The 27,528-nt window shown below is 45.6% G+C and overlaps 1 long non-coding RNA gene across 1 annotated transcript in view; it reads right to left on the reverse strand.

The window, feature by feature from the left end:
* LOC307195904 overlaps positions 1 to 27,528 on the reverse strand; it is a 438,834-nt gene that overhangs the window by 305,104 nt on the left and 106,202 nt on the right. The window lies entirely within an intron of this gene.

The following is a 27,528-nucleotide window of genomic DNA, read 5'->3' on the forward strand; positions in this document are numbered from 1 at the left end:
AGATTTGCAATTTTTGCATTGCTCCCTCTGATTCTAGTATTGAGGATCAATTTAGATGAGGCAAACCTGGAAGTCTGGAGGTCAGTTAGAAGGAAGGCTGCCATGGTAATCTGGGTGGCAAATGATGGTCACCTGGACTTGGGACATTACAACAGAAATGGAGGCCAAGTATTAGATTTGAGAAGTATTCAAGCAATAGACACAACAGGATTAAATGAATGGATGTAACAACTGATGGAGCAAAAGGAGTCTGGGATTCCCAGGGGGAGATACTTAGTAGGCAGCAGGATATATGGATCCAAAGCACATGAAGATCTGGGCTTCTGGAACAACCTTCTTTTCAGAAGCACATAGTCTATAATAAGGTAGGTGCACTAAGGCAGTGTGCAATCAGGACCTTAAACATAGAACTGTCATGTCAAAAAAAGAGAAAGTTCACATTCAGTTGTGGGATCAGGAATGGCTTCACAGAGGTAATATTTGATTTGAGATCTTTAAAGGTGGGTGGGATTTTAAGAAAATGTGGACTATTTGAATCTGGGGGCACCTGACTGAAAGCACAGAGTGAGAAAAATTGATAACACTACAGGGAATTATTAATATTTACATTTGGCTAAGGTTTAAGGTCTGTTTGTGGGTAAATAGTAGGTAAGGTAGCTAGAAAGAGGAATTGACTGAAAGACAGGAAGACTATATTCTATAAGTGATATAGATTCTTCAGAGGTGTTTGAAGTACAAAATGACAGTCTTTATGAATTTCACAGACCACATCTCATCTTGCTAAGCCTTTATGAAGAAAGTAGGATTAGAGAGGTACCAGAACAAGAAGGAAAGGTTTTAAACTCAGACAGCTCTGGGTCTGGTACTCAGCTCCTAGCTTGGGTACTCAGAAGTGATGAGTCCTGTTGAGTTCGTTCCTCTCTCCTTGGGTATAGAGTGAGCAGTACGATACCCACTTCTCATGGTTGCTATGAACTTCAAGATCATAGATTTAAGGTACCCAGTACATAGGAGTCAATTACCATATGAAGAACTGCTGTTGGTGATGGTTTAGATAGTTGTAGCTGTGTTTGCAAGGCTGGCCCCTCAGAAGTAGGACATAATAATACCAGCTACCATTTCAGCTGGAGAAGGGGTATTCCCAGCTGGAGAAGACCCATACTCCTTCTCAAAACAAACATGAGTATTTCCTGCTGGAAAATAACTGGAAGGGAGAGAGGCAATTGCTCCTCAGCTCACCCCTGTGTGTGTCCACATGTACCTGTAAAACAACAGCAATGCCTACAAATCAGTGTCTGGTGCCCTGCCATCAAAGTAACTTCCAAAGACACAGCTTCCAGAGTAACCTGAATCTGAATTTGAGGACAGGGCCCAGAAGTACGTACTTAATAATATACCTGAACTTCTCCTCACCAATACATGATTTCAAAAAATTCGACATGTGAGACCCAGGCAGCGAGCATTAGCCACACATCAGATTCTTTCTACCGTGACAACAAGGGGTGAATAAATCAAGACTTATCAAGTATACCCATGACAGAGAAGACCTGGCACAATCAGGATTTATGCATGGCATTTTATTTCTTAGAGGCCAATAACAGACTATGCTTCTTGAGATCTTTAGAAAGAAGGCTTCTACTCAGACTTTGGCCTACACATGAGGATGGTATACAGTAGTAGGATATTCCAGCAAGAAGAACTATATCTTCAGAAGAGACAGGGGAAGGAAAAGGCAACCACAGCATTACACATTAACTGTCAGGGTGTGCAAAGGGTCTGAGATGTTACCCTATCTGCAAGCTAACAATTTAACTTGCCACAATTTCATGAATGCTTTCTTGAGTCAGAGACAAATGACTTTGTTACTCACAACAAAAGCAGTAGCCAGAGGGTTAGCATGGATCACAGAGCCTCAATTCCCTCAGGGGCAGAACAGGTGGACCTAGATGGATGCACAGGAAGTGGGTTGCATTACAAGAGAGGAATACTGAGCCAGAGGAACCCATCTCTTTATAGAAACGTGTAAGAAAACCTGCTCTCTATCTTGGAGGAGACATTACCTCGTCCCTCAAGGTTACATGCTGCGAACAAACCTTGAAAAATGGCCTAGATAAAGAATGTTCAAGGCCTCGCAATCTTGGCACACCCGGCAAGATGTATAGGAGCACAAGAGACCCATAAATGAGTGTCTCCCCACACTAAACCTTATGCCACTGGGGCCGGCCTCTAGCTGTATAACTCAGCATCCCAATGCATTCTCTCTCCTTTGAGACAGGAGTTTTGTTCTAAAGACTAAGTGTGTGTGTTGCGGCGCCGGGGGCGGCGGTGGGGGGGGGGGGGTGGGGGTGGTATAGGCGGTGCTTAAGGCTCCCTAGGACGATGCCCCTGTAAAGGTGGCTTTATTTAATCAGTCTCCTTAATGACTCCTTAGTAACTAGGACATGATAACCAAGGGTCAACACACACACACACACACACACACACACACACACACACACACACACACACACACACACACGGTGTAGGGGAAAGGGGAGAAAAAGAGAGAAAAATGATTTAGCTCCCTTTCAAAACTGTCCCTGGCTCTATAATTCTGAAATCAGAATATTCCAGCCCTGGGGAAGAAACTTCTGTTAATTCTCGAGTTCACAATCTGCCACATCAATCGAAGTAATAGGGTAAGCTGTGATAAGCACAGCAACACACGTGGAGTTCCATTAAGTCTTCTGTTCTCCCTAGGGAAAGGAAGAAAGGCTTCTTTCCATGATACAGCAATATCAAATTATTTTTTTTAATATTGGACATCTTAAAGTCATATCTGGGGTTGTTTTGTGAAAAGTGAACTGATGAATAATTTAGAATGGTATCTTAGCACCTCTCCTTGCATATAAAAAATGTAATCTGACTTAATTGTATGTTGCCATGATAACATTAAGAAAGTCCCCAAGGGGTAACTGGGACATGCCCAGCTTAATGAAAAGTCAAAGGACATTACTTACATTTATATGAACTCTGTTTTCATGCTTGCACTGCATGTTTTTCAGGATGTGGTGCTGGCCTCCTCCTGAGAGCTTGGAGTGCACAGCAGTGTCTGTGATGGCTCGCCTTTCCTTAAAGAGCTAATTAACTGCTTATCATGATTTTCTCATTTGGAAATCAAGAGGCTTATGGAAATCCTTTGGAACCACGAGCTGGAATTCATGCAACTTCATTACTCATTGAAGTTGGAACTCTTGACTGTGACAGTTTTTGTGTTGTGTTTTTTTCCTGGTGCATCCATAACTCTGAAAACCATCCCAGGCATTGAAACTGTGTGCCTGCATAACAACAAAGTAAGTGCCTGGAGAGAAAAACACGCAGTAGAAGCAAGAATTTCCAAGGCAAAATACGTCTCTATTTATATGAAGACACACTCCACTCAGGGCTGGCCACAGCATAGAAGAATCAGGTCACCACTTACATGGCAGAGAACTAGATGCTGTAGAACTAATCAGAGTCAACAACCTAGACAAGAACTGGGGACTAGGAAGGGTCATGATGGTTCACATCATCAGGGTTCAATGAATGAAGAAAAGACAGGGTGAGCATTCAGAATTCCAGGAGAAAGAGAGATGATCAGAAAGAACTCAAACAATAAAAAACCCACAGGCATGGACAGCTCTGGGTCCACTCACAGCTCTGAAAGCAGCCTTTGAATTTGTGTGGCTTCTACTTCCTGGCCACAAAAGGATACCTTCCATATCCCTCCTTCCTTTCTCAAAGGCTAACCCTGTGCTTTGCACAAATGTTGGCATTTATTGAACATTAAACCTGAGGCCTATTCAACCTCCCTTTGATGCTGCACCTCCAGTCTCCCCTCCCACCCCAGACATCTAGACTCCACATTCTTGTTTTGCCCCCGGTCCGACCATAGCCTTTTTCTCACACTGTTCCCTCCCCCTCTAATCCCTCTCCTCATCTCTGCCCATCTAGATATATCTGTTCTTCAAGGCACAGCTCAAATGCCAGTTCCTCTAAGACATTTTCCTCAATCTTTGCCTGCCTATTTCTTCGCCAGAATTCCTTATTCCTTCATCTGTGTTCTCATGGGTTTTGGTTATTATTTGTAGTATAATACTTGTTACACTTTTCACTATTTATGGGCATGTGTACATTACTCTCTAGGTCACTAATTTAAGTTATTTCTTGAGGACAGTATCCATGTCTTTTTTGGTTCTGTATATACGTGCCTAAGCACGGTGCTTTAAATTTAACACATGCTTCATAAATGTGGGCTAAATATTAAGGTGAATTTAAGCGAACACTGACCATCTTAGAATGGCGGGATCATTCTGAATTTCCCAGAAGACTATGGTATGAGAATCCACAAGAAAAGTTGTGCCCTGCAGGCTTGGAGCTCACTGGGGTTCCTGAAAGAGCTGAGGACACCTCCAAAGTAGACCCACTATCCTGTGGGCTACACTGTGAAGACTGTGTTACATGCAAGGCAGGAGGAAGGAATTACATATAACGTATGAGAAACTCAAGTACCAGGCTCCAAAGGCACAGGTCTGCAGACTCAAAGCCAGCTCTGTCACTGGCTGCAGCTCATCACCTGGGACTTCACAGTGGGCACAGAGCAGTCCATTATGGTGATATGCAGTGACAGATCCAACCCAAAGTAATCTTTTTGCTTCTTAAATGTCACAATGTTTATTTCACTTGAGCTGCCTCTTTGTGAGTTGGGGCACTTAAATCTCTCAACCTTTCCAGGTGGCAGTCACAGTAAATCCCTGCTTAGAGTCTCCTCAAGTGACAGAGGTGTCTTGGATTGGATAGATGAAAAGACACAACACTCAGACAGGTGGGATCATGACATCCAATTGCTCAAAAGATCCATAGCTCCCCCAAATCCAGGCTTCCCTTGAGATGCAGGTCTGCTTCGTTCATTGACCTTCTTTAGTCATCCTTATAACGATGGTACTCTTTGAGGAAGGAGATGGCACGGCAGACTCTGAAGAAGATAAGGGCATATGGAGTCTTGTATACTGATTTGAGAATCTTTGACACACAAATGGTGATGAAATTCAGGCAATGAAGATTCAGATAAATTCAAAGTGGATTCAATTCAATTTGAAGAGTAGAAGCTATTGGCGAGTCCAATTAAGACTGAGGGAAGTTCAGTTGGGTAAGGAAGTGGGGAAGAAGGGATGTATGTAGCTTGTGGCTGGAAAATCCTAATTCAGGTTCAAGGTTTTAGGTTTGTCTAGTGATAGTGAAAATTTAGATACTGTGATACCTATGGGTAGATTTTAGGGACTGGAAACAAAAGAAACCATTCTGACACTGGGATACCAAACAGCTGTCGAAACCAAAGAGGAGATAAAGAGCAAGGACAAAAAAACTGATTCAGGAGATGAATTAATAGTTGAAGAAGTGGCAATCAGTTTGGGGGGGGGGGGCAGTAGAGGACAGAGGTGTGGTTGTAGAAATGAAGGGGTAAACAGAAAGCATGAATAAGCAGGTACAGAAAAGAGTAAAGACGCATTGGTCTGTTAGGGACACTGCCACCCTGTTCAATTGCAAATATCCTTGAGAAAGATCATGCTTTTAAATGATGTCAGTCATTTACCTTCACGAGGAAGGCTTTCATATTGACTTTTGACAGCAAGATTGGGTAGAATGTTAATAAACAGGGGCTGGGGGTGGACTCTAAAAATCTGAGGTAAAAACGAGAGCTGGGGTGAGGAGGTAGGCTAGACAGAACCTGAATTCACACCTTTCACCAGGGTATGTAAAGAAGGGAGATGGGACTGAGCAGACAGGATATAGTTGAAGGTCATGACCCAGGATGGAATGAACAGGGAGACAGGTATCTTCCTTGGGTCTCTTTGTATTATGTAACACTTACAGAGGAATGGAGAATTGGTTTCCTGACCTCAGCATGTCACCTAGGAGTCAAGTGGCGCCTACAGATGCCTCATGACAGAGGCAGAGCCTGAAGCAAAAGGCACAGCATAAAATGTTAAGATGACTCACTTTGTTGCTGGAGCTCCACCAGTGTTAGGACATGACCAGAAGCCGGGAACCACTGCTATATCCTGACCAGTGACAGAGTGCTTCTCTATTACTGGGTTAGTCACCTCAAGGAGAGATCCAGAATGGTGGTCCAGCCATTGGGCACCACTGTCCCTCCAATAACACTTGAATCATGACAAACCTTTTGAAAAACCTGTGGGCCCTTTAGGAACAGCCCATCTTCCTCAGACGACTCCAGACAACAGGATGCCTCATAGCCCCCCGTCGGCTGCTGCCCCCCATGCCCAGGCTGTCTGACAGGCTACCCAGACCCAAACAAGGGCAAACCCTAACCTGGAGCCTCATTCTGACTTGCGGTCTACTGTCTCTCTCAGAGTTAACGCAGCTCAGGAATTCCCCACCTTGAACACTGACTTCTGACTTGTTTCCCTCAAATACTAGTACATTTCTTCCCGATGGTGATCCTTTTGCACAAGTGACTGGTCTGAGATGACATAACTCTCCAGCCATCTCCTCTGGTTTCACGTGGAACCAGCAACAGAGAGAACTGAGGCGCGGCGGGACCCTGTGGAAACTCCAAGCTGGGGACCTGGGCTTTTATTGGCTCTCACTGATCAGTTAAAGCCTTTTGTTCTTCTTTCATCCATTTCTATTCACCTCTGGCTCATTTCTCCAGAGGCACGTCTCTGAGGCTTTATAAAGCAGAATGGCTGCTCATGTTGCTTATGTTGCTCTCCTACATGTTGGGAGACATTCTCAGCGGTGCTGTCATCAATTCAAAGGTATTTGGCAGCACGTTTCTGAAAAAGCCATTTGCCTTTTCTCCCATTCTGCCAGAGTTCTCCCTCTGCTTCTGAACTTTCTTTCCTACTAATATGGGTCCTATTATTGAGTCAAAAGCCACAATGTGCCTCTTCTCTTAGATAAGAGGGGCAGAGAGAAGAGTGCAGCAAACTGAAATTGCTAAATGGTTTGAGTTCAGGGCATGACCTAATTTCTCCTTAAGGCCTCACTGTTTTCAAAGTAGACCCCTATTGGGACTTCCCTGGTGGTCCAATGGTTAAGACTTTGCCTTCCAGTGCAGGGGCTGCGGTTTCAATCCCTGGTCGGGGAGCTAAGATCCCACATGCCTTGCAGCCAAAAAAGCAAAACAGAAAACGGAAGCAATATTGTAACAAATTCAATAAAGACTTTAAAAATGGTCCACATCAAAAAAAAAAAAAAAAAACTTAAAAAACAACACAAAAATCAAACAAAGTAGACCCCGATTTAGTAACATAAAACATTGAATAATCAGGTATCTTTGGATAGGCAAATGGGGATCTTGTGGGTTCCTGGCAGTCAATGATGAAAAATAAATAGCCCTCTCTGGTGGGGAGTACAAAAGTTTCATTTCTACCAGCACCAGAAATGGGACATGAATGCAAGTGCTGAGTATTGAAGACAGCAAAGCTGAGTGATTTGGGTGACAAATAATAATGGTGATAAAATCTAATAATATTACTATGTGCTTTACTTATATAATTCCCATACAATAATTCCATAAATAGATACATTAATTTACCAGATGAGGAAACAGGCCCAGGGGATTAAGTATTTTTTGCAAATTTGCACAGCAGCCCAAGAGGCCATTCTATGTTGGAATCCACAGTTCTTGGTGTCCAGAGCCAGGCCCCTCCTCCCACGACACCATCCTGTTTCTTATTTGGTATCCCTTGACCAACAATCAAATCCTCCAGCCAAACAGCCCCCAGCAGTGTCTCTGTCTCTTGGCAGGCCAATGTAGGTTGCTCTTCGGAAGAGCAGAGTATTTTTGAAGCCAAGTGTATATGACCATTCATAGGTTTTTGTGTTTGAAAAATCCTGACAGCATCACTGGTTTGACTACAAATTCAACTTGTGTACTTAGTAAGGGCCAGAAACAGGGTCTTTTGCCCAGGAAATGTTTAACGATGGAGTCAAATCCCTGTTTCAATAACTTTTAGGATATCTCTGAATACAGAAGCAACCAAATGACCTCTTAGAGAAATGTCTGTCGTCAGTGCTTGCCAACCGAATGAAGTTGGAGTTCAGTGGAGGCTTATATGGAATGCAGCAGAGCACAGGTGAAAGAGCACCTGCTTTATGGTGAAGCAGACGCACACATGAATGAATCTTGGCTCCCTCACTGATGAGTTGCATGGAGTTAGTTATGTCACTTATACTCCTCTGCACCTCAGTTTCCTTATCTATAAAATGATGATAATAATACCTTCCTTTCAGGGTGACCCTAAGGATTAAGTAAGTTAACTTGTATAATGTACTGGCACATATAAGCCCTCAATAAATGTTAATACCCTTTACTACTGTCCCCTTTTCAAAATGAATTTAAAGAAAATGATTAGCTTTTTTTTACCACATTAATATAATACTTATAATGTTAAAGTTCACTTCAAATAACTTGTATCTGATTCAATCTAATAGGCTAAAGCAAAATGATGATCCAGCAAATTTTTTAAATGGACTGTGTTTTTACAGTATTTGTCAGATGTCATTCAAATACACAGGAGCTGCCACATGGAGCTGTCCTCTTCCAGGCCTGCAGGTAGAATGACAGCTCAGAGGCCCCAGGAGTCAAACCTTCCTCAATAACTAGAAGGTTAGAGCTTTGAGGATGGTCTGGATAGAGCCTCCAGGCAGCACTTTGTGTAGATTTGTTCCAGGCACAAGAATTGGGTTCAGCGTGTTGCCCATGATGGCATGATGTCATCTTTAACTTTAACCACACAGCTGGCTGACTCAGTGACAAAGATCTATGATTAAAGGATGGATAAATGAAGCTGTCAGAGCATTGATAGTATAACTCTGTTTGCAAACAGCTGAACTGTAGGTTTAGCCTTTGTTACCTTTTCAAGCACTTCTGCTCATTGTATTTTGGAGAACTCTGTCATGAATTCAAACAAATACATCTCTCTCCATGGATTCCCAGACAGAGCTGGGGAAGGGAGAAGATAAGGAGGAGGTTTTATTTTTGGAGTAAACGCTGGTCTTTTGGGATTATCTGTTTCACTTAATCAAATAATGGTCTACTACCTTTCTTTTATTTCCTGTACTTTTCCCATAAAGGAAATAGGTTAAATTGCATTTTACTTTCGGATACTCATCAATAATCACATTTTCTTTTAATAGTTGTTGTTTCTTTTCAGTTCCCGTTTGTTATCTTCTACCACTTCTCGCCTCAAAAATCTAGTGCTGAACCATGATATCTGTGATTTACCTTTAAATTTAGTTCCAGAAGTAATATGTATGCATACATTTTTCCCTAAAGGGTGTATTTATTTCTTGATCTCAATATAATTTGATTGGCTTTGGTTACAGTTGTAAGAAGAACATTTCTAAGAGAGACAATCAGATCAGACAGAGAATGTGTTAATATAATCAGGGCTTCTAAGAAAAAGCAATTTTGACACATTAGAAATTGTATCTTTGTGTGGATACTGCCCAAGTTGTCAAGCCCTCTTCCCATGGTGACAGCAGCTCCCTCAAACTTCTGGGACACCGTCTTCTCATCACATTATGGAAAGCCAGCCTGGAGCTATATTTGGACCTTTCTGTCAAAGACTAAGAAACAAGAAGTAAAGCTCCCTACTTGAAGTTTCCAGTAGCTGTTGCTGATGCCTCTAGATGGTACCACATAAGTTCCATGCGGAAGTTGAGGTATAAAGAGGAAAAGTAACGTAACCTACCCTTCTGAAGGAGGGGTCTCCGTTCTCCTGCATATGAAATCTGGCAATGTTTCCGTGACCAATTTTGTCTCAGCAACAAACAAAATTTTTACATTAGCTTGGAAGTTACCAGTGAGTAAATCTATCAGAGCAGACTGGGAGCCCAGCTCTTGCCTGAGGAAGATGTGGGAAGGCAGATACATTTAGCCTTTACCTCTCTCTCTGCACAGCCATTAGGGACCCTTGTGAGAAACTAGCCACCAGCCCAGGGAGAAAGGGCAGAGCAGTGCTGAGTGAACAAAGCAGATATTTAGTGCTTATTGATAATATCCAACTCTGGCATCTGCGGAGAGCACTGCCGGTGGGGGCATCTCCTAGGAAACCATCAGATAACACTGGAAGAGACAGGTTTTAACATAAAAAGAGCTGCAGGGGAAACAATGCATGTTAGCTAGAAATGAGCCGTATTTCATAATGCCGCAGTCACTTCTTGCACAACAACTAGGCCTGCACTGCTCATGTGGATATATCAAGGTTCAGAGCAAGGAATCCTGTGCTCCAGACTCTCTGGAGGTCAGCATCTCACCTACAAGGTAGGAGAAGCAGAGCTTAACCTGTTAGAGAGCTAACAACCCACCCCCAGGCACTGTGGGGGATCAGCAGTGATCATGTGAACTGCAGAGAAAGCAGGATGCTGGAGTGGAGGATGGCTAGGCTCCTGACCTGCAGAGTGACCTGCATGGAGGCATATGTGGTTGACAGGATGGTGACTGCAAACAGAACCCACAAGCCCTCAAACCTTTCTCTTTCTCCCCTTCCCATGACTTCACCTTTCCCCTCCCTCTCCTCCTTCTCTCTCACACACACACACACACACACACACACACACACACACACACTCCTTTCAAAAGCCTACTCCACTCTTTCCTTTTCAAAAACCACTTCCAAGATTCATTGGGAGGTTAGTTTAAAAAAAGTCAGATGCTTTTAGGACAATCCTTCCTTCACTCATCTGAGTATTTGGTCAGGAAGGCATGTGTGTAAGTGACTACTGTTTGCTAAGCAACTTTCTGGGATGAAGCAGAGGCCAGCTGAGTATCTACTGTCCAGTGCCAAGCCACACACTGATGCCAGTTGAGCCAGACAGAGGACCTGGAAATGTTGGTCCTCGCACTGATGACTGTTCAAACTCTTGGTTGCCAAGCAACAGGTGGTGCTAGAGCAACAATAAACATACTTCATAATAATCTGAATCTTGTCGTTTAGCCATTTAAAAAAATTCTTCCTTGGAGAATTGCAGAATAAAGAGGATGTATATTGTTTCCACACTGCAGTTGTTTCCTGGCTGAACGTGTTGTTCCTGCCTGGTTAGGGACATGTTTCTATCCAAATGCTTCTCTTGCCCAAAAGTTTCCCACTGAGATTCTCAGGATATATACTAAAATTATTTCAGGTAGTATGCACTGGTTACTGAAGACTTAAGCTTTCATAGAAGCAACCAACCCACACAGGTGCTTTGATTCAGAGTCGCAGCTCTGATCTGATGAAGAAATCTTCCTGAAACTTATCTGAACCCCTTTCAAGACAGACATGGTTTGCTAAATTAAGCAATAGTGTAAACAAAATCGCCAAGAATTAAAAGGACAAATCACTGTCATATACATTAAAAAGAAGGTAAAAAATGATACCTTTATGAAGAAAGGGGTTAGCGCCATAGACTAGCATTCTGGTGGGAGGGGTTTCATAGTATTCACATTCATTTATTACAGGAGTGGAAAAAGCATTTTATGATCAGACAAATCTAGCCCAATCCTAGACCAGTCACTTAAAGTCTGCAAGTTGAGCCTCACCTTAATCCATTAATACCCAACTGTTGTAAGACTAAATGAGTTAAGTAATGAATCATGCAAATTCCAGTCCTGGCTCATAATAAGTGCTTAATAAGTACTCCCTCCACTGACTTGCCTTATACTCAACAGAAATGTCATCGGCCCGTTTCAGTTACAGTAGCTCTGACTGCTTAAGCAGCCTGGTGCTGCACTAAAACAGACCTCTAATTCAGCCTCCTCACAAATGCAAACTGACCGCTCCCATTAGCACAGGTTAGTAGAGCTCCTGGTACTAACAGTGAGAGATGCACATACTACATTTTTACAAACTCCTTAAAAGCCTCTCATCTCTCTCAATCTGTACTGGCTACTCTGACTTGAAGGCCCTCCCCTCACTCACTCTTCTCTTTCTCACTGCCCCCTGCTTGTCCACTGTCTCTTTTATTCTGTGTCCACCTTCAGCCCTCACCCTGGACACCCTGACCTCCCCTTCCCCTCCTCCTGCTAAATTTAGAGGCTGAGCTGTCTCCCTGGTGTGAGAGGTTGGAGAGCCATGGCAGCGGGCTAGAGAGCAGGTCTTGAGTTGGCTGTCGGCGGTGAGGGAAGGACAAATGTCAGGGAGACCTACTCCCCGCAGCCCTCCCCCAGTCCCAGCATTCACTCCTCCGCAGCCTCTCTTGACAGGCAGGGTAAAAGGAGAAGGGCACCAAGGGCCTTTGAAGTCTGGCTGCCTGTCACCGGAGCTCAAAGAGACCAAGGGCTTGTCAGAGCACAAGTCACTGGGGCTCTCTCCCTTTCCCAAATTCATTCAGTTGGCTACGGAGGGAAAGGGACCGTGATATGCCCAGAACTGAGTCAAAAGCACAACTTAGTGGTACAGTGCTGCAGCACCTAAAATCTTTTCTGAGCACCTGATCCCAGGCATGGTAGGAGAACTTTGTTCACTCCTCCAAGAGTAGCAGCCCCTAGGCAATGGGTCCAGAGGTGGGAACCCAAAGATTCTTTCCCCCTGACCCTGCCCTTGGCCTCACATGCTGGTCAACGTCAAGAATCCTGTCACCAGAACTTTCTCTCTTTATTTGGGTTTTATTTCTTTCCACCTCCCCCCCCGCAACTCTACCTGAAAACCAGACCCAGTCATTTATAAGAATCGATGAATCTCTGGGTTTTGAGAGTATGTTTGGAAAAGGAAAAGCACAAATCCTCTGAAAGTGGGTGCCAGGAGCATTGGAGATGTAGCCAGGAGAGAGAGACAAGAGACCCCAAAAACAAATGCCTTAGCTCACCATATAGCCCATTGTTCACCTTATAGTGCTGTTTTGATTCTAAAGTTTTAATTGAACTAATGTTTATTTAGTCCCTGCTGTGTGCCCAGCCTTGCAAAGGTGCATTCGCCCATGTTCTGTCTTATAATCCCCTCTCCAAAGAGGAGCCAGACAGGACAACCCACACACTCACTCCCCAGGCCTTGATATGTCCAGGATCCTCTCAAAGGACACATGGAGGAGCAGAGAGCAGAGGAAGGGATCAGGAATAATCTCATTCACAGGGCTGGAATGGCACCCAGAAAGGCTGGAGAGTGTTGAGGGACAAAACTAGCATTTACTTCAGAAGTTTTGAAGATTTTGATTGAAAGGATTTGCTAAGGTCAAGCATCATTAGGGAAAACTTGATGTTCCTTTTCACAAAGATAGTTTTTGGGTTTGGATGGCAGCATGCTGGGCAGTACAGATGACACTGGATTAGAACTCAGAAGTCCAGATTCTGGTGCCAGCCCTGTCTCCAATCAGCTGGGTGATTCTGAATAGGTCACATGACCACTTTGAGCAGTAGTTTCTAGATCTGTATAGACAGAGGAGGATAACGGTCACCTGGTCCCCCTCACAGGTGTGGTGTGAGAAGCAAGGTCACTGTTGGACAGTGAAGTGCTTTGTAACGCAATGTAGGAGTTTTGGTCATGCAGCTGGTATCAACACTGAGAACAGAAGAAAGCACAGAAGATGTGGGAGGACGAGTAATCCCTTAAGTTATATGTTGAGACACAAAGTGAAGTTGAGGTGCTTTGATGGCTATAATACGTCTCTTCACATTTCACAGGAAATGGCTGGATGTGGGGTGACTTGACCACATCCCTGACTACCATTCTATGTCATTTTGTTACAATTAAACCCAGCAGTAGTGCCGGGGTGAGGAGAATTTGTCTGTCCAGTGTCCAGCTCTTATAAAGAAATAGAATATATACAGGAGAGTCCAAATGCGTGTGAAATGCTGGGATGGACAGGTGTTTTATCATCTTGTCTAAGACATTTCAACATCCTATGCCCCCAAATCTGAGCCTCTTTCTCATTCAGTCATTACCTTTACTCATTTGACCTCAGATGACCTGTGCAGGGATGTCACTCTAATAAGATTAAACAAGGAGATATAAAACGGTTGAGTGTTTATGGTGAGATGCTGAGGGTGCTGCCCCAGATCCAGACTCCCTGATCGCTCCAGAACTGACACCCTTCCCAGTAAAGGTGATTGGGTGCATACAGGAAATGATTCGACTTGATCAGCAATTCCATAATGTGTCCAAGTACCAAGAAACTTTAGGATTTGGGGGTACTCCCTAGGGGAAAAAAACCTGCATTCAGCTTATGTCACACTGTTATAAATTACAAGCAGTTTCAGTAGCAAAGCAATTCTCTTCAGACAAGAGTCACTGCCAGCTGAGGACCACATACTGAAGATGGCTTGGCTGGTGCTATGTGGAGACTGGGTGCCATGCCCCCTAATCGCAGCCCTCACCTCCAGCAAGCGAGCCAGGATCTGGACTGCAAGATGGGGAAGACATGAACGAGTAACTCTGTCATTTCACTTGACAGCGTGGCCTCATTACTTGGTCTTTCTGCAGCATATTTTATTTACAGCCCAGTGTTAACTCACTTGTGAAAGCCAGAGCCAGTGAAGAAGCAGCTCTTACATGGGAGAATCCTTCAGTAGTTCAGCGAATGGGTATTGACCACTCGTAAGTTTCAGGAGCTGTGGCAGGCCCTGGGTTAAAGGGAGAGGTGAGTACCACCTGCCCGGTGTGTTACCCACCGACACGTACGTGTAATGCAGTAACCAGGTCTGACACCAGAAAACAAGAGAGGAGAAAAGAGTGCACTGAGGTGACCATGGGCAGTGGACACCAGGAACACTGACTGCAGGCCAGCTCTTTTGGCCTGGCGCTGTCACCCTTGTCGTTCAGTCGGTCACAGGAGGAGGTGACTCTCCTCTCCCAAGGGAGCCGCTGTTAGGACTGCAGGGATCGGCACCCACCAGGACTCGTGGAAACACAATCTGACTTTATGTCCTCATGTAGAGCGATGGAAATGCATATTTAAAGGTATGGGATCATAAAACTGGGGGATATGAGAAAACATCCGCCGTGGAGGCCTGGTGGCAACATACTGCTCCATAACATGTACATGTTTATGGCTCCCCAATTGCTTTTGCCTCATCCACAGAAATGCCACACCTGAAAACTGGCATCGTGCCCTTCACCTTGGGAGTTTCAAAGTCACAGAGAGCAGTTCTTTTGACTGAAGAACCCAGTACAGCAAAGGCACATCTACCACCCACTGGACCCGAGTGAGCCCCAGAGCCAGCCCTGCTCATGCTGCCTGTGTTCGTGGCTCCGTCATATGAATGTCGGTGCCCAGGATGGTGAGACAGGACAGGCAGGAAGCAGACTTTGTGGCAAGTCAAAGTACTGGTCAAAGGGAAACTGATTTGATTTTACGATTTATTGTCCTGTTTAAATGATCTTCTCATTAAGGTTAGTTAAGAAAATATTTTCAACTATAGGTGCACAAGAAGTAGCTCAGTGTTTTCTTCTAGATTTGTATGTAGCTAATCTCCCAGCTACATTGTTTTGTATGTTTTAATACAGATCCATACATGCATGGGTGGGTCTTGTGTGCACAGACACACACATGCACACATACATGCACATTTCTTCCCAAAACACTGGCACATGCCACATTTATTTCCATAGATATGTTAAAATAAAGCTTTAGTTTCATCCTAACTTCTCCCGTGCTGCCTGGATCATTACATCTCTGACATTTCAATATGATAAAACTCTGAGAATAAAAACCCTCAGTCTACTTCAGCATTACCAGGGCTACGGTTTTATCAGGAATATCAGTGATACCCACTGTTCCAGCAGCAGTGGCCGCAGGACTCCCTCAGGGCACAGACCCCATGGAGCTGAGTCAAAAGGACACCAGCAGAGTCTGAATTTAGACAAAGTGACCAAGGTATAAAAATTCCAGAGGTACAGGCTGAAGCTGAGAACTTCATTTCCAGGAAACATCATTTCCTCTCTGGAGCAATCAGGCTGAGAATACTGCTCCTGGAGCAGGAAGACCATTCTCCTAAAGTGCAAAGGACCTATGTTGAAGCCCTTGCAGAACACAGGATTCCCAGAGGGGAAACGTGGGCCCTGTGTGCCTCCAGGTGAGAGAATCAAGGATGCCCAAAGGCACAGATAAGAGGGCACTGAGAGTGTTATGGACTACATGTTTGCGTCCCTCCAAAATCCATATGTTGAAGCCCTAATCTTCAAAGAGATGACAGTCCAAGATGGGGTCTTTGGGAGGTAATTAGGTCATGAGGGTAGAGATCACTCGATGGGATTAGTGTCCTTATAAGATACACAAGAGAGCCTGCTAACTCTCCGTCTTTCCACTACAGGAGGACACAGCAAGAAGACTGCAGTGTGCAAACTACGAAGAGTGCCCTCATCAGGAACTGAAACGGCTGACACCTTGATCTTAGACTTTCAAAACTATGAGAAAATAAACTTCTGTTGTTTAAATATGTATAAAATGGATAACTAATAAGAACCTGCTGTATACAAAAATAAATAAAATAAAATTCAACAAAAAGAATTTCTGTTGTTTAAGCCACCCTGTCATGGTATTTTGTTATGGCAACCAGGGAAGACAAAAAGGGAAGGCCAAAGCTGCCAGCTGTGAACACCAGTGGCTGCTAATTTCAAGCTGCCTGGTGGAGAGAGAGGAAATCCCTCTGAAGTAGGTTCTGTGTCTTTTAATTCAGACAAGGTGGGTTGGGACCTGCTGAGTACTCAGACTCATCCTCCGCTCTCTGAACTCCAGAACCCTGCATTCCAGCAGGCCAGACACCCTGACTACAAGATTAAAGAAGAACATAGAGAGATGTTAAAGTTCTCAAATGCATGGCCTGAGCGGAAAATTGAGACCGTCTTCAAAAATGCCAATTCTAGCCTACATGCACATTGCTCTTAACTCTAGTGATTTCTCAGAATAAAATTATTTCAGCAGAATAAAAGTGAGTGCAATTTCCCCCCACTCTTGAGTTCTCTGTCCTTTCCCATCAGGACGCCACAGCCCACAACTGACTCTGCAGAGAGGATCACAAGACCAGTGTCACCAGCAGCTGTGGCGAGTTCTAGGCAGAGTCAGCCTTCTCCTTAAAGGTTGCAAATTTCCTAAATCATACGAGACTCTGCTCTAATAGTAGTAGTAGTCATAGTAATAATAATAATAACAATAAAAATCATCACTAGCCCTGGCCAGAGAATGATTCTTGAGAACAGACACTGGGTCTTTTTCTTCACTGTATCCTTGACAGAGCCCAAAATACTGTTCAACAAGAATATAAATGCATAAAGTGCTAAATGAAGGAATATATACGTAAATGCAAGAATTCCTAATTTCCCATCTTTCAGGGTCACCAGAAAGACCATATCTCTTAGCTGGTCCCTTCTCTTAGTAGTGCCGTGAAGCCCAGGAAGAACGGGCAGCCGAGGACCCCCGGGGCTGCTCCTCACTGCTCGGTCCACAGATGCTCTGAGCTCCTTCCTGCTGACTTTTATCTTTGGGTCCCCTCCCTGGGCTTCCTGCTTTGCTTCTCCCACATGTGGGCACCCTCTCTCCTGTCACTCCCCATACCAAGGCTGACACTCTGCTCTAGAATTTCAGAACTCAGTGCATTCTGAGGATGTGCCAGTGCCGAAAAGGAAAGTCTCAAAGTTGAATATCAGAACCCACAGCTTCTAGTGCCTGTCAACAATGCAAGTCCGCGGCAGAAGGCAGATTCCTGTTTAGGCAACAAAGACGCTCGCAAACAAGTCACACATACACCCGCACACTCCACTGGATGCTGGGGACACTTCCAGATGGCAGTTCACTGAGGTTCTCTCCTTGCTCTCCAAATCAGGAGTCCCACATCCTGCTTTCCACTCTGCTGGTCCAAACAAGCTAGTTCCCCTGTAGCTCTTGCCCTGACTGCAGCCAGGGTACAGCCCTTACATCATCAAGCAGAGCAGCTATAAGGCCTCCTCTGTCACCCTCTTCCTCCCTGGTCGGGCCCTGGCCTTGCTTTTGCGTCACCAAAGAACTCACTAAAATGTTCCCCAGGCCATAGAACACGGTTCCTTCAAAGACAGATTCTGCAGCCATTCCTAGATTACAGATTAGTTGTGCCTATGTATACTTTTCAGCCACATAATTGTCAGGGATCTGCCCTGTGAGGCCCCGCTGGCCGGGGCCCCCCACTAAGCACTGTCGGGTGTGGCCTGAGTGCTCCTTGCCAGCCACCACCCCTTAGTGTCCCTTGTCCTTTCTCTGCCCTGCTCTGTGGAGAGGCCTGAGGAGGAGGACAGGGCCGGGCAGCAGGAAGGCAGCAGCAAACTCTTTCTACCGCTGACATCTTAATAATCACCAAGTTTTCAAAGAAACTTCCAACCACAGGGAAACTTCCAGACGAAACTGACTTCCAGTGAAATGCATTTACCTCTCAGGTCTTCTCCACATGTACTTTATGACAGCATCACGAGTCTCCTGCTTTGGGTTGAAATCTTGTCAGCTTGTAAGAGCAAAGCAGGATGGAAGTGAGTTAATGTTGAGAAAAAAATGTCAGTCAGACTCCTAATTGCCTCAGAAGCTGCTAAGGAGGTGTAGGGTCCCCAGCCTGCTCCTGTGCTGCCCACGGTGGGCCCACTGACCTCTCAGAATGGCTGAGGCAGTGGCCTCTGTGGCCAGAGGTGACAGGCTGCACAAGGGAAATGAGCAGGTGGATGGCAGCACTGAGCCCCTGCACTAGGCCCACCCCACTCTGCGGCTCGCCCAGGGCCAGACAATTCTCTGTAGGGGAGCCCCATCAGCTCCCTCTTTCAGGGAAAGGTCTGATGTCATTTATACCCTCACATCCTCTCCCCTAGGGGACCTGCTTTCTCAGCCTGAACTCTCACTGGCAGCAGCAAGAAGATGGGAAAGGGATTTAAGAGCGAGAGAGAGACAACTGCTCTTTCCCACCACTGAAACTCTTCTTCACTGCAGCCTCCCTCTCCCCAGTATCCTATCTCTGCCTTCCACACAAAATATTGACTGTTTATCAAAGCTCTTCTCACACTTTTCCTTACCCAGAAAATTATCCTTGATTTTTCCAGCCAACCAAAATTTCTCCCTTCCCTGAACTGAATCCTGTTACTCAGATTCAGCCTCAGATTCTGGGCCTGGGAAGGCCTCTGGCTTCACCTCACAGTGTAACTGAGCACAGGACTAACTGCTCATACACATCAGGCAGGGTGTGTAATCCAGACCCACAAAATACAGAAAGATTTGAAATATCATCCCTTTATCTTAGAAAGACCTCCCCACATGGATAAAGACGTCCTCCGACCAAGGTAAAAACCCAAAGCCTTGCTCCAGCTGCTGATGGAGGCTGGTGGCCTGTCAGCGCTGGTTGTGACAACCCTGCTTCCTGACCTGCTCTTGTTCTTAAAGTTCACAGCTTTTCTGGAAGCCACAGGGGACAGGACCATGGTATTTGTCAAGAAAATCACATCTGGACCAAGGGGCTGAAAGAAGGCTGAGCAAAATGTGCCACCATGCGGTACCAGAGGCTCCAGAATGACAACTCTCAAGGCTTCTCCGCCCATCCCTGAAGTGACCTGAACACTCCTAGGAGGGCCTGGGAGTCACTGTAGGGCCAGAGGTTGGGCTGTGGGTGGAAGAGCTGAGGAGACGGAGATTTTAGTTGAACCTGGGCCTCTAAGAGTAATGGAAAAATGGGGAGCTACACAGGAAAAGGCACTGGTCCTGAGAATCAAGAAACCTGGGTTCTAGTCACAACTTGGATATATACTGTAGGACCTCCAACAAGTCAATGAACATCCCAGAGCCTCTGTTTTCTCAGTTTTATTGTTAAACGAGGTAACAGCTGGACACTCCTGAGCTTTAACATAATGAGAAAAGAGAACACTGTCCAGACTTGGGGTTAGGAGTGGGGGGTGCTATGATGAATCTGAAGGCCACGAGCCAGAGCCAGAAAGCATCACGGAGGAGGAAAGGCCAGGCATGATCTTGCCTTAAGAGGTGAGAAATGAAGGAGGGGATCTGGCAGGACAACTGCAAAGGCAGAAGCAGAGGAAGCTTTCTTCTGGAGCAGCTATGTGGTGCTGGATCTGGGGAGGGACATGCAGGCAGGAATATACATTGGGGTTCTTCACATGAACATGAGAGTTACAGCTGGGAGAAGAGAGCAGTAACTGAGGTGGGGAGTAAGTGTAGAAAAGCAAAGAGGACCCTGAAGATCACCACGAGGTACTGAAGCTGGCTGGAGCAACTGTGTACATCTTCCCAACTCTGCTCAGTGACTTCGTGTTGAAAAGTAGTTTAAAATTGGGGGGCTGGCGGGGTGGGCACAGCATATATACCGCAGAAAAATGCAAACTGACTGGAGCTTGTTTTCCAAGAGCTGGTTGTTAGACATTTACCACTGACCAAAGGCATCTAATTTTAAGGAAGGAGATAAAAGGCCAGTAAAAGCACAAAACAGCTTCAGAGATGTAGGAGCAGAACCAGAAGGGAACAGTGCCCTGAGTCCAAGGCAGGAGAGAGGGCCCAGAGGAAAGGGTCTTCATAGGCATGGGGCCAGTCCAGCTGAGCCACCCACACTCTGGTTAGTGTGCCCTGAGACTTTGGTCACGTGCTGCTGGCCCCATGCTGCAGGGGAGGTGACCCTGGTGTGGGCTTCTGTGCCTGTACCACCTGGTCAGGCATCACCCATGGCCTCATCAGGCTAGTGACAGCTCAGACTTTTTCCTGACATTTCCTCTATACCCTTGGCACTTCAGGGAAATGAAGGCATGATCAGGAAGCTATTTTCACAACATATGAATCCTCCTCTGACAGACAATATTTAGCCAGAAATGGTAGAAAAACTTCATCCTTCCTAGAGCGTAGACATGAGAGCAACATGGAGAATTAACAGCCTCATTTCACAGCCAGATTGCACTCAGACCCCACCCATGCACCCACCACCCCAGACTCATGACTCTCCCAGTTCTGGGAGCTTCTTGACTGTTCCCTGACGGCGGGGCCCATTCTCTCCAGAATGCTGGCAGGCAGCAGTTACCTTATGTATCTGCTCAGTGCTCAGGCAAGAAACCATTATGTTCACGGATCATTATTGACATCCTGACATTTGTCACTTTCTTTCACAGCAGTTAAATCTTGCTTTATCTGTAAATGTCACCATGTCATTTATTCATGAAAAGGGTCACATTCCCGAAATAGCATACTTCAGTTTAAAAGGGGAGCTTGCCTTTCTTCCCAGTAGGTAATCCTCAAACAAACTTTACTGCTGATAAGTGCTTTTTTATTGGAGTTTCTTGGCCTTAAATGACATCCTCAAATGTAGAATGCAGTTCTGTGTTTGTGGAAATAAAATCTGAATGTTGAACAAGAGAGAAGATTGCTGAGATTAGGAAAAAAATGAAGGTTTTCTGTTGCTACCATATGTAGTAAGTTGGATGTAAACAGATTTGAATTTATTGAGAGTAAGCCATGATTTTAATAAGATTGTTATGCTTCTGGAAACACGCCTCTGCCTTTTTGAATCATTTATGCCTCAGATACCTCAATGAGATTAGGGACTTTTTAACCTTCTTAGGGTGATCCCTTAGCTGGGGACACTGGAGGGGAGAGCTCAGCACATGTGATGTGCTCATTCCTCCTGCTCCCAGATTCCAAGGACACTGGCTGGAGAGATGATTAACTCATCTCCAGAACTTATGCTGGCAGGAAGAAATGTCTCTTTCCTTTACAAAGCTTGTTCAAAATTCACTTTAAATTAGGGAAACTATATAATTTATCATCCAAACCCAGACACTTTTCTGAGAGGGAGAAGAGGCACTAAAAATAATTAACAGGTATTAATTGATCTACAACAGCCGTGAAATCAGACAAAACAGGACATATGACCAGCCAAACTTTAAGGCTTTATCAACTGTCTTGTTGACGAGGTTTACATCCACCACCTGCTAATTAACTATTATCCAGGAAAAGCTGTTCTCTCCGTGCATAGGGTCCTGCAGATATCTGCTTCTAACTCATTTTTCTAACCCAGTGGTTCTAAAAGTGTGGTCCACAAATGGAAATGGCCTGAAGTTGTTGTTCAAACTGCGGGTGCCTAGTCTCAACTTCAGAGCTACTAATTCAGAATCTCCGAGGATGCAGATCACACACGTGGATTTTAACACCACCTCTCAGGTACTGGAGGTGTAACACACACTGAACTTGGAGAGCCAACTGCTCTGATCCAAATCTTTTGTTCTCCCTACCTACCTCTGTGTTCTGGTCACACTGTGGTAATAGGAAGTGGGTGGGTAAATTCTGCTTTTTTTGCCTAGAAAAGTAACCTGCAGATGGGGTGGGAGCTGAAAATAGATTCTCCGTTGTGCACAAATACGGAGGCTGTGGCACTTCCCGCAGAATGTCATTAAACATGAATCTACTGTCCCGCGCAGAGTCATGTGTGTGACCATCTCACACCGACTAGGTACAGACAACATGTACAAATACTGTCGCAAAGCAGCTGGAAGATATGAAAGTGGTTAGAGACATCAAGGTCATCAAATAAGGTGATCGAATGTAATTAAGACTGTGCACCGCTAGAAGAGAAAAGGGCCAGGGAGGAAGATTTCCCCAGGCGCTAATGAGATCCTTTTCTAGTGTGATAGAGACTATAGCAACAAGTGTCACAGACCACAGCTGAACATGAGTTTCTGTCTGTAAGCCCAGGCCAGGGTCATGGTCAGATGGCTATCACTGCCTCAGATAACATCCTCATTAGTTCACTACAGTCATTACTGCTGTGGCAATGGTAGGATGCCTTCATCCTGCTGATGGCCCCTGAGAGAGACCAGGTGGGTGGCTGGCAAATCAAAGCAGCAGACAAAGGCAGACAAAGAATTAGAGCACAGACTATTCATGGGTGCTTTCATGTGCATTTTCTCATAGCAGGTGAGTCATCTGTGGGGCTGGGCCTAGAGCCCACATATGACCCACAGCCCCAGGTGCAGCCTCTACCTGTCCTCTCTGCCCCCTGGAGAAGCACCTGGCACTACAGAGAACACGTGTTAGGGCAACATCTTCCACGGTGTCTTGGACTCTCACAAAGCTGAAACCTTCCCACCACAAAGGGGCATGGGGATTAGCCATCCTGCTGGGCTCCAGCCTAGGCTAGCAGCCATCACTGACCAGTGGTGAGAGCCCAAGGAAGAAACTGTCATAGGTCCAGGAGATGTTGACTGAATGCCTACTTTGAGTCCATCTTAAGTTTGGTGAAATCTCAGAACCTTTCCATTTATAATTCTGTACCCCATCAACTGAGGTCCCCTGTCTGACCTTCAAATGTCTCTGTTCTCAATCTCCCATTCTCATTTAACTGCACAAATTCACCCTCAGGTTCTCTCCATCTACCCAGAGACTGGCTTTTCACTGAGTCTTAAGGTAAGGAGAGACAGTTCTAGTTAAAGTTCCAGACCAGTTTCAAAGCATAATAGGCCAGATCTACCCAGCACCCCAGAACTCTCCTTGTGGGTTCCTAGCAACTCACCTACTCTCAGCCACCTCAAGAGCCCTGCCCTGCCCTGGGCACTGAGTGGGAGGGGTGCCAGGACACAGTTCCTAGTCTGGTGGAGGTTCCAGCCTAGCTGAAAAGACAGAAGAGATGCCTGTGGGGTTAAGAAGGGAGCAGACCTACACGTCAGACCATCTGACACCAGCTCTTCTCAGCTCCGGGCCTCATAACCTCTTAAGGACTATGTGGTTTATTTGGAGAAATGCCCTTACCTCCCTGAGCCCTAGTTTTTTGTTTGTTTGTCTTTTTTTCTGCTGCGCTGTGAGGCATGTGGGATCTTATTTCCCTGACCAGGGATCGAACCTGCACCCCCTGCGTTGGAAGCGCGGAGTCGTAACCACTGTACCGCCAGGGAAGTCCCTTAGTTTCCTAATAGATGGAGAGAATTTTGATCCATCAGATTCACTGTAAAATTGAGTGAGAAGATGTATGTCAAGCCCTTCACATAAGGACACCCAGTAGGGATACTTTAATTCCCTTCCTTCTTGAATAAAAGTTAAATGTAAATGTGGTCATCGGCTCCCAACTGGGAGTAGGATTTTACTAACTGCAAACAGGCTCATCCTCTGACTTGTCCAGTGCCCGTGAGAGAGCAGATTAACCTGCAAATGCTTCAGGTTCCTCATCTGTGGACAGTAATTGCTGACCCTCCAGCTACCCAGCTCCAGTTATCATTGAAAGAAATGCACAAGGCATGGTTTAGAATGTCTGGGAGTTGGCTGGGAGACAGCTTTCAGAGAGGTGCAGGGTGGGGTTCTATTATGACCACTGGGATTGAAAAGACAGCTCTATTTTCTATTCTGTCTTTCTGTTAAATTGAACTTCAGCCCTGGAAATTAATATCCCCACTGCATTTTAGTGAGGTGGCTCTATTTTTACACGCGCCGCAGAATCAAGCCCTGATCTGTTATGCTGTGACCTTTTTCTGGGCTCTGCATCAGGGAATCATAATTCAGGGCCAGCCTCGGCTTTGGAAACATCCATAGGCCTTTTATGACCAGAGTGCTATTGAATATTCTATAAAATCTCCTTGGAAAACTGGCCCACATTTCTTTATAATCTCCCCAGACTGTTTCTGAAGTCCCTCTATAGATTTTTTACTCTAAAAATCCATAGTGTTTCTTAATCAGGATCTGGTTCTCTCATAAAGGGTTGTGGAGAGGATAAGGCTGGAATGGGTCCCCAGGGGAGGCCAAGGTGGAGCAACAGAAGCTACTCTGTTACTGTTAAGCCCCTGGATGAGGATTCTGAGCTTAAGAGGCTGTCAGCAGGATACAGCCATTTCCAGTAGATGGAGATGAAGGAAAGAATTGGGAAGTTGAGTCATATCCACCCCCTCACTCCACTGGATTCCATGTTCTCCTAAGCTTAAGGAGGAGAGGTCGTATACAGGGCTCAAAGCCCCTACACCTTCTCAGATACCCTCAACTGTCTCTTTCTTTCTCTTGGTTGAACCCCACCTGGGCCAAGTCGTCCCCTCACTTTCACATCTGTATGAAGTACTGTGTCATGGGGCATGGGATCTGGCTTTCTGAGCATCTTCTAGGGGCTAGATGACACAACCTAAAAGTGCAATTTGGTCAACTCCCTCTGGATGTAACCTTGACCAAAGAGAAATAAAAATGGAAGGAAACTGGGCACATAAATGCCCTCATTTCTCCTCAATGTTAATTGCTTCAAAGTGTGTATTTTTCCCTTGCAAACCTTCTCAAGAAGTCCAGGGTGCCAAGGAAACATACCTGTGAGGACCCAAAGCAGCTCTAACACGCTTATCATAAGCTTCCCGCCAGCACAGTAACACATGACATGGCACTGATTTGCATCTCTCCTTGCCTCACTTCCCCCTTTCTGCCTGCACTCTCATCACCTTCGGCTTGCACCTCCCAAACAAAGTGTTAGTACTTTATTTTTATTTATTTATTTTTGTTTGGTGGGGTTTTTTTAACATCTTTATTGGAGTATAATTACTTTACAATGGTGTGTTAGTTTCTGCTTTATAACAAAGTGAATCAGCTATACATATATCCCCATAACTCCACCTTCTTGCGTCTCTCTCCTACCCTCCCTATGCCACCCCTCTAGGTGGTCAAAAAGCACCGAGCTGATCTCCCTGTGCTATGTAGCTGCTTCCCACTAGCTATCTATTTTCCATTTGGTAGTATATATAAGTCCATGCCAGTCTCTCACAAAGTGTTAGTACTTTAAGTCTTCCACAAGGAGCTGGGCTGAAGTACATGTGGCCTTGCCAAATGTGAAGGTCAAGTAAGTTGTGATAGGCCCCATCAGAGCCAGAATGTAACCGTGGGGGACAGAACTTCTATATGACTTATCTCTGTACCACATTACACTGCCTTTGCTTAGCACAGGATTTGGCACATGGCAGGTATTCCACAAGGAGCTGAAATATATTGCACTGAATTAAGCATATTAGAACCAGAAATAAACCTGAACCCCCTCCCCCCCCAAAAAATGTTTTCTACTTAGAGGAATGAGTTATGAGATTCTAAGCTTCTGCCAGCACTGGCTGTTAGGGTAACTACACTTCTAAGAACCCCTGGAAAGGGTCAAGCATCATATACTCACCTGGATTAGTCAGGGTTTTCAAGAGAAACAGAACCAAGACAAACTCAGAGGGAGAGGGAGAGGGAGCGGGAGAGGGAGCGGGAGCGGGAGCGGGAGCGGGAGCGGGAGCGGGAGCGGGAGCGGGAGAGGGAGCGGGAGAGGGAGCGGGAGAGGGAGCGGGAGAGGGAGCGGGAGAGGGAGCGGGAGAGGGAGCGGGAGAGGGAGAGGGAGAGGGAGAGGGAGAGGGAGAGGGAGAGGGAGAGGGAGAGGGAGAGGGAGAGGGAGAGGGAGAGGGAGAGGGAGAGGGAGAGGGAGAGGGAGAGGGAGAGGGAGAGGGAGAGGGAGAGGGAGAGGGAGAGGGAGAGGGAGAGGGAGAGGGAGAGGGTGCAAGAGAGAAGGAGAGAGAGCAAGAGAGATTGATTTACTCTGAGGAACTGTGTCTCATGATTATGGAGGCTGAGAAGTCCTGCAGTCTGCTGTCTGCAAGCTGGAGACCCAGGAAAACCAGTAGTGTAATTCAGTCTGAGTCTGCATGTCTGAGAACCAGGGGAGCTGATGGCATAAATCCCAGTCTGAGGGTAGGAGAAGACCGATGTCCCGGTTCATGCAGTCAGAGAGGAAGGAGGATGAATCCTTCCATGCTCTACAGTCTTTTCCTGACTCAGTAACATTCTAAAAAATCCACTCCACTTGGAGCACAGATGTAAACCCAGAGACATTAAAAAGGCCTCTGGATCTAAAAACAGCCATCAAAAAGCCTGACTCTAAAGAAGAGGTAGTACCACCTTCACGTAATTCCCTGTGGACTAAAAAGTAGGTTTTAAAATAAAGACGCCTCAGTCAGTTTTCCTGATCCCAGGGTTAAAGAGGGCAGCGACAAGGGGTATCACTAAAAGGAACAGCATTTAGAAATTAGGGGCAACAGGGACAGTTTAGGATAGAAACTGACTGGTACAGCTTCGTACCAGAATGTGTCACAATATTACACCCCTAGTTGATAATTGAGAGATATGGAGGGACCAAGCACTTAACTACTTCATTTTACAGAGAGGAAAACTGAGGCTCAGGGAGGCTGGAAAACTAGGGATAGAGCCAAAGTATTCTCATTCAAAGCCCACCATGCCCACTTCTTCCCCAAGATAAGTCACCCAAGCTGAAATGGTGACTGCTGCCTTAAGGAGGAAGGGCAGGGAGCAATCTATCTCTTCCAAAGAGTTTCAGAAAGCATGTACATCTAACCAAGGAGACTTCTGAGGTCTGGAAAACACTTTTGTAGGGCAGCTCCTTCCCCAAGGACACAAGACAAGCAGGGGTGCTGGTGCCTGTAGGAGAGGGGGCAGAACTCCAGCTGTGCGAAAGGCAGGTAGCCCCCCCCCCCCCCCCCAGCACTGCAAGTCAGCTCAGCCAGAAGCAGCAGATCTGTCTGCCTAGGATCTGGACTCCTTCTCTGCAGACCTAAAGAACTAAAAGTC

The sequence above is a fragment of the Stenella coeruleoalba genome (genome assembly GCF_951394435.1).
Source record: "Stenella coeruleoalba genome assembly, chromosome: 13".
In the NCBI taxonomy this organism is placed as follows: domain Eukaryota; kingdom Metazoa; phylum Chordata; class Mammalia; order Artiodactyla; family Delphinidae; genus Stenella; species Stenella coeruleoalba.